The sequence below is a fragment of the Gallus gallus genome, chromosome 1, assembly GCF_016699485.2.
Source record: "Gallus gallus isolate bGalGal1 chromosome 1, bGalGal1.mat.broiler.GRCg7b, whole genome shotgun sequence".
NCBI classification, from domain to species: domain Eukaryota; kingdom Metazoa; phylum Chordata; class Aves; order Galliformes; family Phasianidae; genus Gallus; species Gallus gallus.
The window spans coordinates 122,728,853-122,742,267 of record NC_052532.1 but is presented as its reverse complement, the minus strand read 5'-3'; the positions used below and the strand labels follow the sequence as shown (position 1 = coordinate 122,742,267).

Below are 13,415 nucleotides of genomic sequence, written 5' to 3'. Positions count from 1 at the left end.
GTCAGGAGAAGCCTTAAGATACTGTCTACTCCATCAGTGCCTAGCAAGACAGGATCAGCCATAGATGTATCATTCTTTACCTCTGTCTAACTTGCTATTGAAACTCTCAGATGATGGAGATCCTGTTTGTTGAACCAACAGTACATCTCATTGTTTAATTAGCTCTGCTTTAGTTTTTCTCATGTCTGCTTGGATTCTTCTGTGCTTCACTTTAAGCCATGTTTTGTCTTATTGTCTATGGATTTATTTAATATTTATATGTATGTATATAGGACAGGCTTCTCCTGTCCTACAGGGACACTTGTTCACTACAAGGCTTTCTCCACTCTATTGTATAAACCAGTTGTGAAGATTCTCTTTACATCTTAGTGATTAATATTTTTCTTCATTATTTTGTCAGTCTTCGAGGAATTGAGAAAATGACAACATGGCATAGAACTAGTGGCTTAAACTCTCTTCTAACAGCTATCACTAAACCAGTCAACTGTACAGTATCTGTAAGAATTCCTAAATATTAATCTTTCTATGTTTTTTGTCTTAGAGAAGATGATGACTGTGCCATGAGACACAAAGGACCTGATCAAAGATGAAACAAAGCTCACTCATCTCTGGGCCCTGCTAACAATGCAAGGCAAAAAACTCTTACTATCCCAAAGACCCTTTGTTGAGCACACCACTGATGAATCATCAAATATCCAATGTGGAACCCTGCAGGTAGTGATAAGGTGTGCCAATTAACAGCATAATGATGTAGATTGCTCTTAATCATAATAACCCATTAATTTTCTGGAAACTCTTAATACAAATAAGACAGTACCTATCAAAGCATCCCAATCACCTAAGTTTCATATGGTAGTTTCCCTCCGAAGATTTTCTACCCATTGAGAAACTGTCCTCGTGGATTATTATAACACCACTTTTCTTGTCTTTCATACCCCCTTTGCTTTCACTCATTTTTATAGCCTTCTTCCCAGATGCTTCTACTGGGAAAGTCAGTAGGAAAAATACAGCAATGATAAAGCCAACAAGAATTCTTGCTTCCCCGTGGAAAAGCAAACAACAACAGATGTAGAGAATCCCTCTTACTTATCTCTGAAGAATAAAACTAGTAGATTTGAAGTTGGATGGAGGGTTGCTTTCCTCAGTTACTTTAAAAAAAAAAATTAAATATACATTAGTGATAGGGTACCACTTTGCCACTCAATGCTTTCTCAAAAACATGCTATTGTTGCTAAGAATTGTATGGCCCCTGTGGGTTTTGGAACAACTGTATCCTTAAGAAGACTCCTCCAGGGGCATCCCAAGCAGATATTCATGCAAAGAATTGGAGTGCTGGAGATGGAATATCACATATGCTGCAGAGTTTACACACTGCATAGTACTGCAGGCAAAGAGACATAAAGGAGGAAATAGAAGAGCAAATGTGGAAGTTTCATGTGAGATTTGGAGGCGGTGGGGGTTAGGTGTAGATGGACTCAAGAGTTACATCAGGCCTTTCCATGAATACATATTGACTGACAACCATGTGTTCCTGCAGAGCAAAAACATCAGGCTCTGAGGTTTGTCTGTAGATGTAGAAGCCTGGCTAGAAGTAGAAATGAGGATGCTGATACAAAGTTAAGATAAAACCCCTGTGATCATCATTTCCTCTTTTACCAGACCACCACTAGATTAATTCTTATGTCTTTTGCTGACAGGTTTACAAATTATGTCGTTAGTTCCTGTGAGTCCACATTCTTCCACTCAGTATGTGAGAAAAAATAAGCAAAGACAAAAGCAAAACCAAAAATCACAGAAGGCTGGAATTCTTGCACTGAGTACATGTCAGGCAACACAGCAATAGGATAAAAGGAATTCACACAACAAAACTGAATAAAAAACAAAGGAAACAAAAAACACATTGGTGAAGGCTTTTAGTCGCCCATAGAAAGAGGTATCTGGTTCAGCTTGTTATTGGAGTAATATATTGATCATCCTTATCATCACTTTTTCCTGGAACTCAGCATTACCACTAGTTGCTACTGAAATATTTTCTATTTTTCTGTAATTTTCTTTCAGAATGATGTTCCTACTAACAAAGTCCAGTTTTATACAAGCAGTGTTGTAAGTAGTATATATAAAATATACATATACATAATATATTTAAAATTTTAAAGGTTATAATTATGCATGTGTTTTGAAAGTGGTAAAATTGACCCTTTTCATTTATAGAAATAATTGAATACTATCTATTTAATGACTACTTACAAATCATCTTATTCCTAGGTGAGCAAAGCTATTGTTGGGACGTGATGTTGCATGTTTCCTTTTTAAATGCTAGAAACTATACAATGCTTCATAAAGTCTTACAAGTCTTAGAATCTATGCTTGTAGTATTTGGTTTTGAGGCATATGGTTTATAAAGCTCATCTCCTTAATGCCATTTGTGTGCCAAGTTTACAGCTTGGCTTCCAGACTGGGATTCTCTGCAAAGCAATGTGCACAAAAGCTCTGTGTGTTCCTTTTTATTTTTATTTTTTGTTTTATTTTCTTCTGCCAAATATGAATGCCTAAAGCCCTAGCAAAGTGTCTGAAGAATTTGTTTCCAATAGCACAGTCAGATGCTCACATGGAAATCAGTGAGCTATTTTGACACTTGTGAAATATACTTTTTAGAGCTTAAACATGATTTTTTTTTTTTTTTTTTTTTTTGAGGGTACAGACTTGAACTGGAATAAGATAAAGTGGGTTAAGGATTAAAAAAGATTAAAAAAGACTGTGGACAGCTTAGGAAGTAGGTGGAAGGGAAATCTTCAGGACTCTACTAACAGTGCACAAATCAGATAGGAATGACAGAGAACAGAGCCTCATGGAACAGAGGCTGAATAAATTACAGAAAATATCAGATATTATAACTGAAATAAGATGCTTATACATGGAAATTCCACACCTAAATAGGTAAGCAGAGCATTAAAGCCGTGTGACTGCCTGCCTCTTGATCAAAGTGATGCCAGTGACTGTGGAGAGCCAATGACCATGAGATGCTACTACCACACAGTAATCTGGTTGGAAAGGGGCTTCAGGAGGTCTCTGACCCACCAGAGGACAAGCTCTGGGATCAGACCAAGTTGCTCAGGGCTTTGTTCATTTGAGTGCCTAAAGCCATCATAGCTATATCATTTTGATAGTGATGCCAACACATCAGGGCAACCTGCTCCACCTCTCCAGGATAATTAAAAGGCCTTACCATGAGCAGCTCCCTTAGCTAGGTGTATCCCATCAAGTTCCTTGGGCTCACGTCCTGTTTTATTCAAATGCATCCTAACCTGATTGTCCTCTACTAAAGATAGGTCTTTTTTTTTGGCTTCAGACCTTCCCTCTGGTCTCAGGGGTCAGGAATTCCTAAAGACGAGTATTACCAGGAAAGACTGAGGTAAGAATGGCACTGAATACCTCAGTCTTTTCAGTGTTCTTCAAAGCCTTCCTTCCTCATTCAGCGTTGGGCCCATATTTTCCCTAGTTTTCAAGACCTGTAGAAGTCTTTCCTGTTACCTTTTATGTCCCTCACCAGATTCACCTCCAGATGGGCTTTGGTTTGAATAATGACTCTGTGTTTGTCCTGGATCATCTGTTGCTGTTTATATCTGAGTTTAGTCAGGATGTCTACACTTGATCTTTTGATCACCTGTGTTGGGATCATCAATGCACTCCAGAAATATGGATTGTTTGTGCTGGACTACATTGTGTCTTTAGTAGATGTCCGGTTATCTAATAGGCTCTAATTACGTGAGCTATCCCACTGCATTTTAATGAACTCATAGCCCTTTTACTGCATACAGGCCTCCATTTCATCCTTTTGTTCCCATGACATGGGCATTAGTGTAGAGCACTTCAGTGAGTCACTGAGATGTGCTGATTTCCCAGAAAGGATGTGAAAACCTTCCCCACATGCTGAGAAGACCTTTTCAGTAGACTGAGGCAAAGAAGAAAACAGATGAATAATGTCAGATATTTGTAACTTCCTTAGTCCACTTTTGATTCAGAAAAGTTATATTACTATGATGTATTCAAATAGCGTTACCTCTGCTCCTTAGAGCACACTGTCTTGCAGGCGAAAAACAGCTCATGATTTAATTATAGAATCATAGAATTGTTTGAGTTGCAAGGAACCTTTAAAGGTCATCTTGTCCAACATCCCTGCAATGATCTGGTGCTCAGTGCCCCATCCAGCCTGACTTTGAATGTCTACAGGGATGGGGCAGCCACCACCTCTCTGGGCAACATGTTCCAGTGACTCACTACCGTTATTGTAAAAAACCTTTTCCTCATATGAAATCTAAATCTCTTCTTTTAGTTTAAAAATCCCCTTGTCCTATCACAACAGATGCTGCTAAAGAGTCTGTCCTCTTATTTCTTATAGTCCCCATTCCTAAATGGGGACTCATCAATATCTATACTGATGAGAATGGCAGTTAGTCCTATTATCACTAATTCACCTAGTTAATTTATCTTGGCATAAAATGAAAGATGAATCAGACTGAACATTACCAATCTTTCTGTGTTCCCTACCTGTCTTGTGTTAGTACTTTTACTCATTGGAGCAGCGTGGAAGTCAACCAAAAAAAGAGTACTTTCTTTCCAGTATCTACAACTAAAAGACCAAACAATTTGTTTTGCTAATATCTCTACATATATATTCTTGGGATATCTGTTCCCAAATTAGATGATTGTTATCTGGATCTATGTTTGATTTTTATTTGGATTGTTTCTTCTTTTTTTTTTTTTTTCCCCAGAAAGCATCAGTTTGTGAGCTCTTCTCTGTGAATTTTCCCTTGTAGCAAACTGGGGAGAATTTTCTTGCTCTTCTCAAAACTCACTGGCCCTGACGTGTGATACCTGTGGGCTAGAGTATCATCTGGTCTACTTGGGTTAGTATACATTCTACTTTGCTGAGCATAAATGTTAGCATCTTTGATAAAGCAAGAAGGCATCTGCCTGGTGGCATGTACTGATACAAATAGGAAAAATCTTCACTCTTACAAAACCTTTGACACCATTGATAACCTGCAAATGGCTTCCATTGCTAGCTGAGAGCAACATATTAAAAAAATGTAGACTTGATGTTCATAAAGAAAGAAAAAATCAGGTACAGTTCTTTTTCATAATGCCCAAGCATTCCAAGTCTTTTCCTCTAGCAGCAACAAAATTGGTTTAGCTTATTCATATCAGCAGTAAGTTTCATTGGGTAAGTTTAATAATTTTTAATAATGTGATGACATAATATTATTAAACTGTATTTCACGTATCAGAGTCTTTTAATAAAAACAAAATACAATAAACTATTTCTTTTGTAAGTCTAATAACTATTAACATGGTTACTGATTACCTTTCCTACGTGAAGGGAGACTTGTCTCTGTGAAGAGACTGGTTGTCTTCAAATGCTTTTTAGCAGCAAGTGACGTAGGGTGTTCACATATTCAGCAAGTATTCTTGTCCAAAAAAGGTTCATGGCCTTGCTATGTTCTGCCCTCAGAATGAATCTATACCTGTTTTGCAAAGTGGAAGGCTGCACTGGAGTTCTCAAAACAACTTTACATGTGTCATTTGTCAAGGACAAAAACCAGCAATCTCCAAGAAGATGATAAAGGAAAGTTGAAAGTTAATTCTATTGCTTTGTCTCTGTCTGAACTGTACCTACTCTGTTTATATCCAAAACTGTGCTGAATCTTACAGACGTTGCTATCTTATACAGGGTATGAGGATTCTGGGGAGCCAGGTTTGCAATGTTATGACCCCACAGATGAAAAATTCACTTCATCTTTATTCCAGATAAATTCACTTCATCTTTATTCCAGAAAACCAAACTGAGTGTGATATATAGCTTTCAAAAACACTAACATTACATTTCAACTACTGTTTGTGTTACCAGTTGCGTGGACTTCTTATTTATTGTCTCTTTTGATACTATTGGGAAGGAACCACTCTTTATCTCTGGCTTGTCCTAAACTTTGAGCTCAGGGAGCTGGGGCCGTACCTTCTTGACTTGTATATACACATTTCAGTCCATGGATGAATGCTCTGTAACAGTCAGAACAATTACAAAACGGAGCAGAAGAGGGCTAAATTCTCACTTTCTGTCACACAGAATACAATCTGACTTTGCTGACTTAGTGCCTTTCAGAAGTGTTGTCTATAGAGTGTTTCCTGACCAGTGACTAGGATCCCTGCCTCATTCGTAATTTTATTCTTGCTTCTTATATCCCAGTACTGTGGGGATTTGGAGATGTAGACATGCTATTTAGTCATGCACCACCAGATTAAAGGTTCCAAAGGGGGAATAGAAAACTTTTTCCTTTTACGTACGGTCTAGCTCTTAAAACATGTAAAAATACAGGAAGAAGGTCTAAATATTTCAAGAATCCATGAAGGAAAAGGAAGCAATCCAAATTTATCTGCTGTCAGAATGTCAGCAAATAACAGAAAGTCTCTATGCCTACATTTTCCTACCTCTGACTCTCTAACCTATTGAAAAGAGTAGTGATACAACTTGAAACATCATCTTAGAAACAAGTCCTGACTGGAGATTAAACTCACGATGTTATTAAGATGAAACTGAGCAACAGCAGAACTCTAAAATGAGGCTCTTTGAGGAAAAAAAAAAAAAAAAAAAAAAAAAAGAAAAAAGATGAACTAGTAAAACGATGGCATTATTTCTGAAGTTCCCACTAAAAAATCCCAAAATAAATAGGAATAAAAAACCACAAGAACCAAACAATAGCAACAAAAAAACTTCCCAAACCACCTAGTGAAGATGCTAAAAATAAACATAGAAGAGTTTTGAGATTAATGTTTCCAGCTGAGGGAATACCTGGGGAGAAACAGTTGAAAGTTGTTGCCTGAAACATATGCAGTTATTTGTGCAGATTACAAAAAAAATAAAAATAAAAATAAAAAAAATAATAAAAAAATTGGGGGTCTGTGGTAGGCTATGGATTTCACCACTCAGAGAGCTTATTTGTAATGTAACTTCTGAATGCCCTATTTGCAATGCTGAGGAAATGATCTTTATTATCTTTAAATTGATTTAGTGACTGATACAGTGGTTGGAAACTCTGACTGTGGCATGGGGGTTAGAACTAGATGATCTTTGAGGTCCCTTCCAACCCAAGCCATTCTTTGATTCGATGAATCTATGATTATGAAAACAGGACATTCAGGATTCTTCTGAACTAGTGAATAAGGTTGGATTAGAGAACTAGTTAAGAAGATGAATCACCATACTTTGAGGGTCCAGTTTTCTCCAGACCTAAAACTACTTAGATCTAGAAAATTCTTTTGCCTTAAATGGGATTCAATTGGTGTGAAAGAAGTCATTGTTTCACTTAAAGTAAAACTAGATGTTCAATAGTTGAAATGATCTTATGAATGGTACTAAGTCCTACTACCATCTCAAAGACATACACCAATGCTTTTGTGTCTGTTAAGCATTACAATAGGCCACAATCGAAACCTGGTGTTCACACATTGGTATTTTTGTATTTGCATGTCACGTGTCTAGGTGTCCAGTGGGATCACAGCTGTCACGCAGAATGAGAGCATCAGAGATGATTTAGGTTTAGGTTGGATTTGTTCTACTCCTACTCCCACTGTGGTGTACTTTGGAAGATATATGCTAGTCAAGTTCCTGTACGTTGTAAGAAACTGCAAATTCTTCTTCTCAGTAGACTTGGATGAAGATCTAATTGGGCATGATATTATTCAGTAGGAGCAAGTGTGGCAGAATCTGTCCCTGAAATGTTTTAAGGACACTGTGTCCTTCCCCCCCCCCCCCCCTTTTTTTTTTTTCCCTCCTTTTGAGAAGTGCAACAGAACCAGGGGAATTACGAGGCTGATAATCATCAGCCTTGTGAGTGATTGAGACATCAGCTCACTAACTAGAACTCCTTACACTTGTTCTGTGTTTTGTTCTTGTGCTCACAGTTCTGTGAAGTGTTTGATATATTCTGTTGAATGGAAGGATGAAATGGTGTAGTGACTGTGATTACCATTAAGAGTAATTAAATTACACTCTGAGACCTCTAGCAGTAATCATCTTCTCAAAAATCCCCTTTCCTGATAATTAAGGGCCCACTGGAGTCAGTGTCATTACTCTTAGTGATTTATATAGGAACAGAGCAGGCCCCTTGTTTTCTTTTCTAGGAGGTTCCCTTTCCCACCGGCTCTATGCAGATGCAGCAAAGTGTGGGGAGCAGTCTAGGGAAAATATAAGGCTAAGAAATTGGTTGTTCCTCCCTGATTCAGAGCTGATAAGCTAATTAATCTGGCAGAGTGGCCTACGGAGAACTGTATTTTATAACATAGGAAGAAATAATTTTACAGAATTTACATCTTGAGTAGCAGAAGCATATCTCAGCTCCCCTTTCTTTCATCCACATATTGCCTACAGGATTCCCAGGGCTTTTCACTGGCACTTCAGGCATATGGAAGGAGATAAAACACCTTCTCACAGGTTCCTGCTAGTGTTGTATTTTTCAAGGCAGAAATCTGCATTAAAGTTCTCTGGATGCTCTTAGCCTATATTGTATCAATTATATGTACAAGAGGTAGAAGAATATCAGCAGATTTATAAATCCAGGAAATTAAGGTTTTTACTGCAATCTTTTTTCAAGATTTTATTTTATTCTTTCTCTGTTTAAACATGGATATTCGATGGATTTTTTATAAAAAAAAGTTTCAATGGACAAAGGTAAAAGTGGCATATCATGTCCTGGTTGTGAACAGCCATGAGAGGTGATGTGTACTTCACATTACTCTATCAAATCTGGGATTTTTCTCTCCCATTCCTGTGTCTCACTTCAGTGCTGCTTTAGTTTTTCCGTTTTGAATTTCTCAGAGTGGTCAGCAGTTGCTTAAATAAAAATGCTTGAGGTATGATTCACTGAGCCATCACCAACAACTGGCATCAAAACATGCTTTTTCCTCATGATGGACGCTTCAATCTTGATCTTTCTGCCCATCCCACAGCCTCTCTGGTCCTGTGCCTTCCTACAGTGCAGAGCCTTCCTCTTCTGGCAATCAGATACGCATCTCACCATGTTGTTTATCTGCCTGAGCTGGTTACCCTTCTGGTCTCATTCACTTTGCACCCTCCCTCTTCCTCAGCTCTTGATTGCCTTTTCTACTTCTGCAGCTTGTGCTGAGGTGTAGTCATGTGGAGAAAAAGGCACACCTGGAGGCTGTTTCTGCCCCTTGTTCTTGGCTGGAACTGTGCTGTTACAAGTGGTACCTGAGGCTGCCAAGGTGGTTATCCAGGAACATAAGGGTAAACAGGGCCGTGTCAGAAGGCACAGCATGAAGTATCTGATCCCAGAGAAGCCGTGGTGCCCCATCCCTGGCTCAAGGCCAGGTTGGATGGGGCCCTGGGCAGCCTGAGGTGGTGGGGGGCAGCCCTGCCCATGGCAGGGGTTGGGACTGGGTAGGCTTTGAGGTCCCTTCTAACCCAAACCATTCTATGATTCCACCTCCCAGTTTCCAACATCTCTACTATTAAGGGGTTTCCAGTAGTGTGGAAGAGTGACAGCAGAACTTCCTCTTTCTTTTCTGTGTTTATAAGCTCTTGTCACGTGCCCAGGGTTTCCCAACTCCAATCCTGCAGCCATGGGACTGGGAGACTGGATTTAGCAGGGCACCACAGCAAAATTCCTGACTGTATACCAGCAGTGATGGGAACAAGGGATATAGCTGTTATAGCTGCATAAGATAAAACAAAACAAAACCAAAGCTCTTTCTGTGCCAGACAAATGTCACAGAGATCACGTTTTTTGTTTTGTTTTGTTTTGTTTTTTTAACTGCTGTATGACTGTACTATCCCGCCATAGTATAAAACAAATATCCCTGTGGGCCTGTGAATCAACCTTGCCCTTATTTTAATATAAGGGTTTGTATGTGAGTATAATAACTTGTCCTTGACTGAAGGAGCTCTCTGATTTTTCTTGCTCTTTGTTACATTTATTTTTTTGTGGTACACTTGCTGCTATTTTAATACCTTTATTTGGCTGAAAATTCTTTTTTAGCAGTGTGCTGAATTCAACCTAATAGCAGTGAGAGCCCTAGGCAGAAGATACCAATTTTATGGTTGTATGGTAGGCTTATGACACCCGAGTAAAATTTCCTTATTTGCTATTGCTAGTATCACACACTGCTTCAACTGAGCAAAAGTAGTTTAGATGTTCATTGTGAAGTCTTATTAATAAGACCTTCTTGCATCTGAGCCATTGCAAATCAAAAGGTTATCAGCAGGAGATAAAAGGAAATATCAGAAAGGGGTGCTCTTAAGAAAGTTCTGTCAGATTATAGGAATTTTTATCAATAAGAAAACAGAGCACACATTTGGCAGATTACTAGATTTTTTTCCCTATGTTCAAAAGTTTTTATTAAAAATAATAAAAATAAGCCTGAAGACAAACAGCAAGGAGAGTGCTCTTCTTTCCCAGTGGAGATAGTTCAGCTTTTGATTATCATTTTTCAAATACTGTTAGCCATAAGAAAGCTATGGAGAAAACAGAGTCTGGTGACTACATGCAGTGATTAATATAATTATCTGCAGAACTAGGCCCCAGATATGTCTCTTGTTTCCATCTTGTGGGCACTGTTGGTTTATGAAAGCTATCATGTGTGGGTTTCTCCTCCAAGTGTGTACTAGGACCATGGAATTGTATAGGATGTAAGGGACCTCTGGAGGTCATTTAATCTAATGTCCTGTTCAAAATCTGGTACAGGCTAGATCTGGTTGCCCAAGGCCTTAACTAGGCAAACTCTGAGTATCTTCAGAGATGGAAATCTCACAACCATTATGAAAGAACCTGTTATAGATTTTGACTACAATTTCTGTTAAAAGATTTTTTTTTTCTGACATCCAATCATAATTCCTCTTCTTGCAAGCAGTGTCTCTTGTCCTTTGTCTTTTTCACTATGAATCTTCATGAAGAGATGAGTCTTGTTCTTGTAGCCTCCCACTAGCCAATTGAAGATATGGTCTGGCCCCCCTCCACATTTTTAGTCCCTCACCCCAACACTGAACGAATGCAGTTCTGTCAACCTCTCCTTTACGTTTCTGTAGACAATGACATAAAAAATAAAAGAAAGTGATTTTGGAAATATGTGGTGGAAGAGAGAAAGGTCATTGATGGGCTGTCCAATATAAGATCAGATATATCCTTAACATATGTTAACATATATCCTTGGCACTAGAAATGTCAATATGTATTGAGTGCAGGTTTAATTTCTCATTTGTTAAAAGTCTGTAGAAAAGAGAAGGGCTCTTTAGCCACAGTGCAGTCCAAATGGAGTACAGATTTTCATGTCTCCTAGTTTGCGTTCACATCTTCCAGGTACAATGACAAGGGAGAATTAATAAATCACATTAATAGTATTCTGCTCTCAACAGCTTTCCACCTAACAGAACCAGTGAAGCATCTCCTCTTATTTTGTCTTCTCAAAAATCCTTCATAGACATCTTTCTTCTGCAGAAGTGTTTGGATATGTATGCAGCTTGGTAGCTGATTTTTGTCATCATGATATACAGAAGATTTGAACTCCTTAATATGTGATGAGGCTATCAGTTCCCACAGTCGCAGCTGTTTTATGTATCAGTATTGCGCTGCAAGCAGATAACTATTTTGATCTTTAGACACAAATTGGAATATTTTTACTCTACATATTTTAAAGTATTCCAAACAAGTGAATATTTATGTTTTGAATTATTCTCCCCACAGACATCAGTCTATATATTTAAAATCTAACCTCTTTTTTTTTTTTTTCCATGTCTCAATCTTCTAGATTCCTTTTCCCTCTATTTCATTAGTGATTTGAATAGTACTTGCAGCATGCTATTGACTCTTTCATCAAGTTATGGAAAATGTCAGTTGGGCAGTTTTTCTTGTACTCAGCAAGAATATCCCTCAGCATTATGCTGGTCTATAATGACATCCTGACAATATTTCTCCTCTCTGCTTATAGCCCTTCACTGAGTTCATTATTGCTCTAGCTTGCCATTCCATGTAAAACAAACTACAATACATTTCACTCTTCAAATAAACTATTAACCTGTATTCTTAGAGAGAGAAACTTTTCAAGTTGTGTCCTACAGGAACCTATATAGATTGAGAATAGCATATCAGTAGAAATGAGCTCATAAAAGTATAAGGAAATATTACCAAGAAGTTAGGAATTAACGTTAAAGCATTACATTGCCTCTCCAGATTGATGCAGCTATATCACACTTAAAATGTCAGTACAGCATATGCAGACATCATCTTCAAACTTGCTAATACATATATACATGTATATATAAAATTATGTTTATATGTTCAGCCATTTCTATCTTTGCTCTGAATAATTTTGAGAAAGTGTGATTTTCTGTGGTATGATGAATACCTTTTCAAATTAAGAGACCGTAAAAAAAAGTAGATTCGCCAAAGAAGGGCCATCAAATGATACCCAGACAAAATGGTGAATGACTGCATTTCTTTGTGCATGGTTACTTCTTTTCCCTTTTTTCAAGATACCTTGCTGTTTGTTTAAAAATCCTACTCAAAGAGTTTTTCTGGTAAACGGGCAGAAATAGCCATACTGGATTGGACAGAAGATGCCTTAGGGCTAAGTCTTTATTGTCTTTTGAGGTAAGCTTTAAAGCTACCTTACAGTGTGCTATTCCACATGGACTCATTCATGCTCAGCCACAGGCACCTCACACATCAGTCTTTCTGGGACATGCAGTCAGACTATTAGCATGCCTCTGGGTCCTGCACTACTCTCTAATTTAGAACAGGCTTTGGGATCTAAAGATGTGTAAAGCAGTTGGTATCCCATCTCTTGCGCAGTTGGGTGTTAGATGCTTCAAAGGAAGGTTCCTAACTACTAACGGTGAAGAATTTTGAAATCAGTTAGAATCATAGAATCATTGAATAACTTAGGTTGAAGGAGACCTTTGGATGTCATCTAATTCAGTCCATTGCTCAAAGAGGGTCTAATTATATCAGTTTGCTCAGGAAGGTTTCTAATCAAGTATTCAACAGCTCCAAGGCTGGAGATCCCAAAAGCTGTCTGAACACATGTTCCAGTGTTTGACTACCCTTATAATGAAAATATTTTCCTTATATCTAATTGGAATTTCCTGTGTTCCAAATTGTGCCCACAGCCTTTTTCCCCCTACTGTTCTGCACATCTGTTAGGAATTTTGCTCAGCCTGGCTCCACCTGCTCTGAATCTTCTGTTCAGGTACCAGCTTGGTTCCTCCTAATCTAGTGTTGTCTGCAGACTTGCTAAGAATGCATACTGTCCTGCCATTGGGGTTAATAATGAGGACATTAAACAGTATGAACTTCAGTGTCAGCCCCTGAGGGGTGCTGTAGTTTCTGGCTGCCAGTTGGACTTTG

At 38.3% G+C, this 13,415-nt stretch overlaps 1 long non-coding RNA gene across 25 annotated transcripts in view; it reads left to right on the top strand.

Moving 5' to 3' along the window:
* Nucleotides 1-13,415, top strand: part of LOC101748844 — a 36,035-nt gene that overhangs the window by 18,691 nt on the left and 3,929 nt on the right. For 7 of the 25 annotated variants that reach the window (XR_003073264.3, XR_003073272.3, XR_003073269.3 and 4 more), the window contains 2 exons: nucleotides 542-725; nucleotides 2,059-2,103. This is a non-coding gene — a long non-coding RNA (uncharacterized LOC101748844). Of the gene's footprint in view, nucleotides 1-541; nucleotides 726-2,058; nucleotides 2,104-3,349; nucleotides 3,413-4,772; nucleotides 4,908-5,512; nucleotides 13,258-13,415 lie in introns of all 25 variants that reach the window. The other 18 variants (XR_003073273.3, XR_003073271.3, XR_003073270.3 and 15 more) reach the window with 13 other exon arrangements.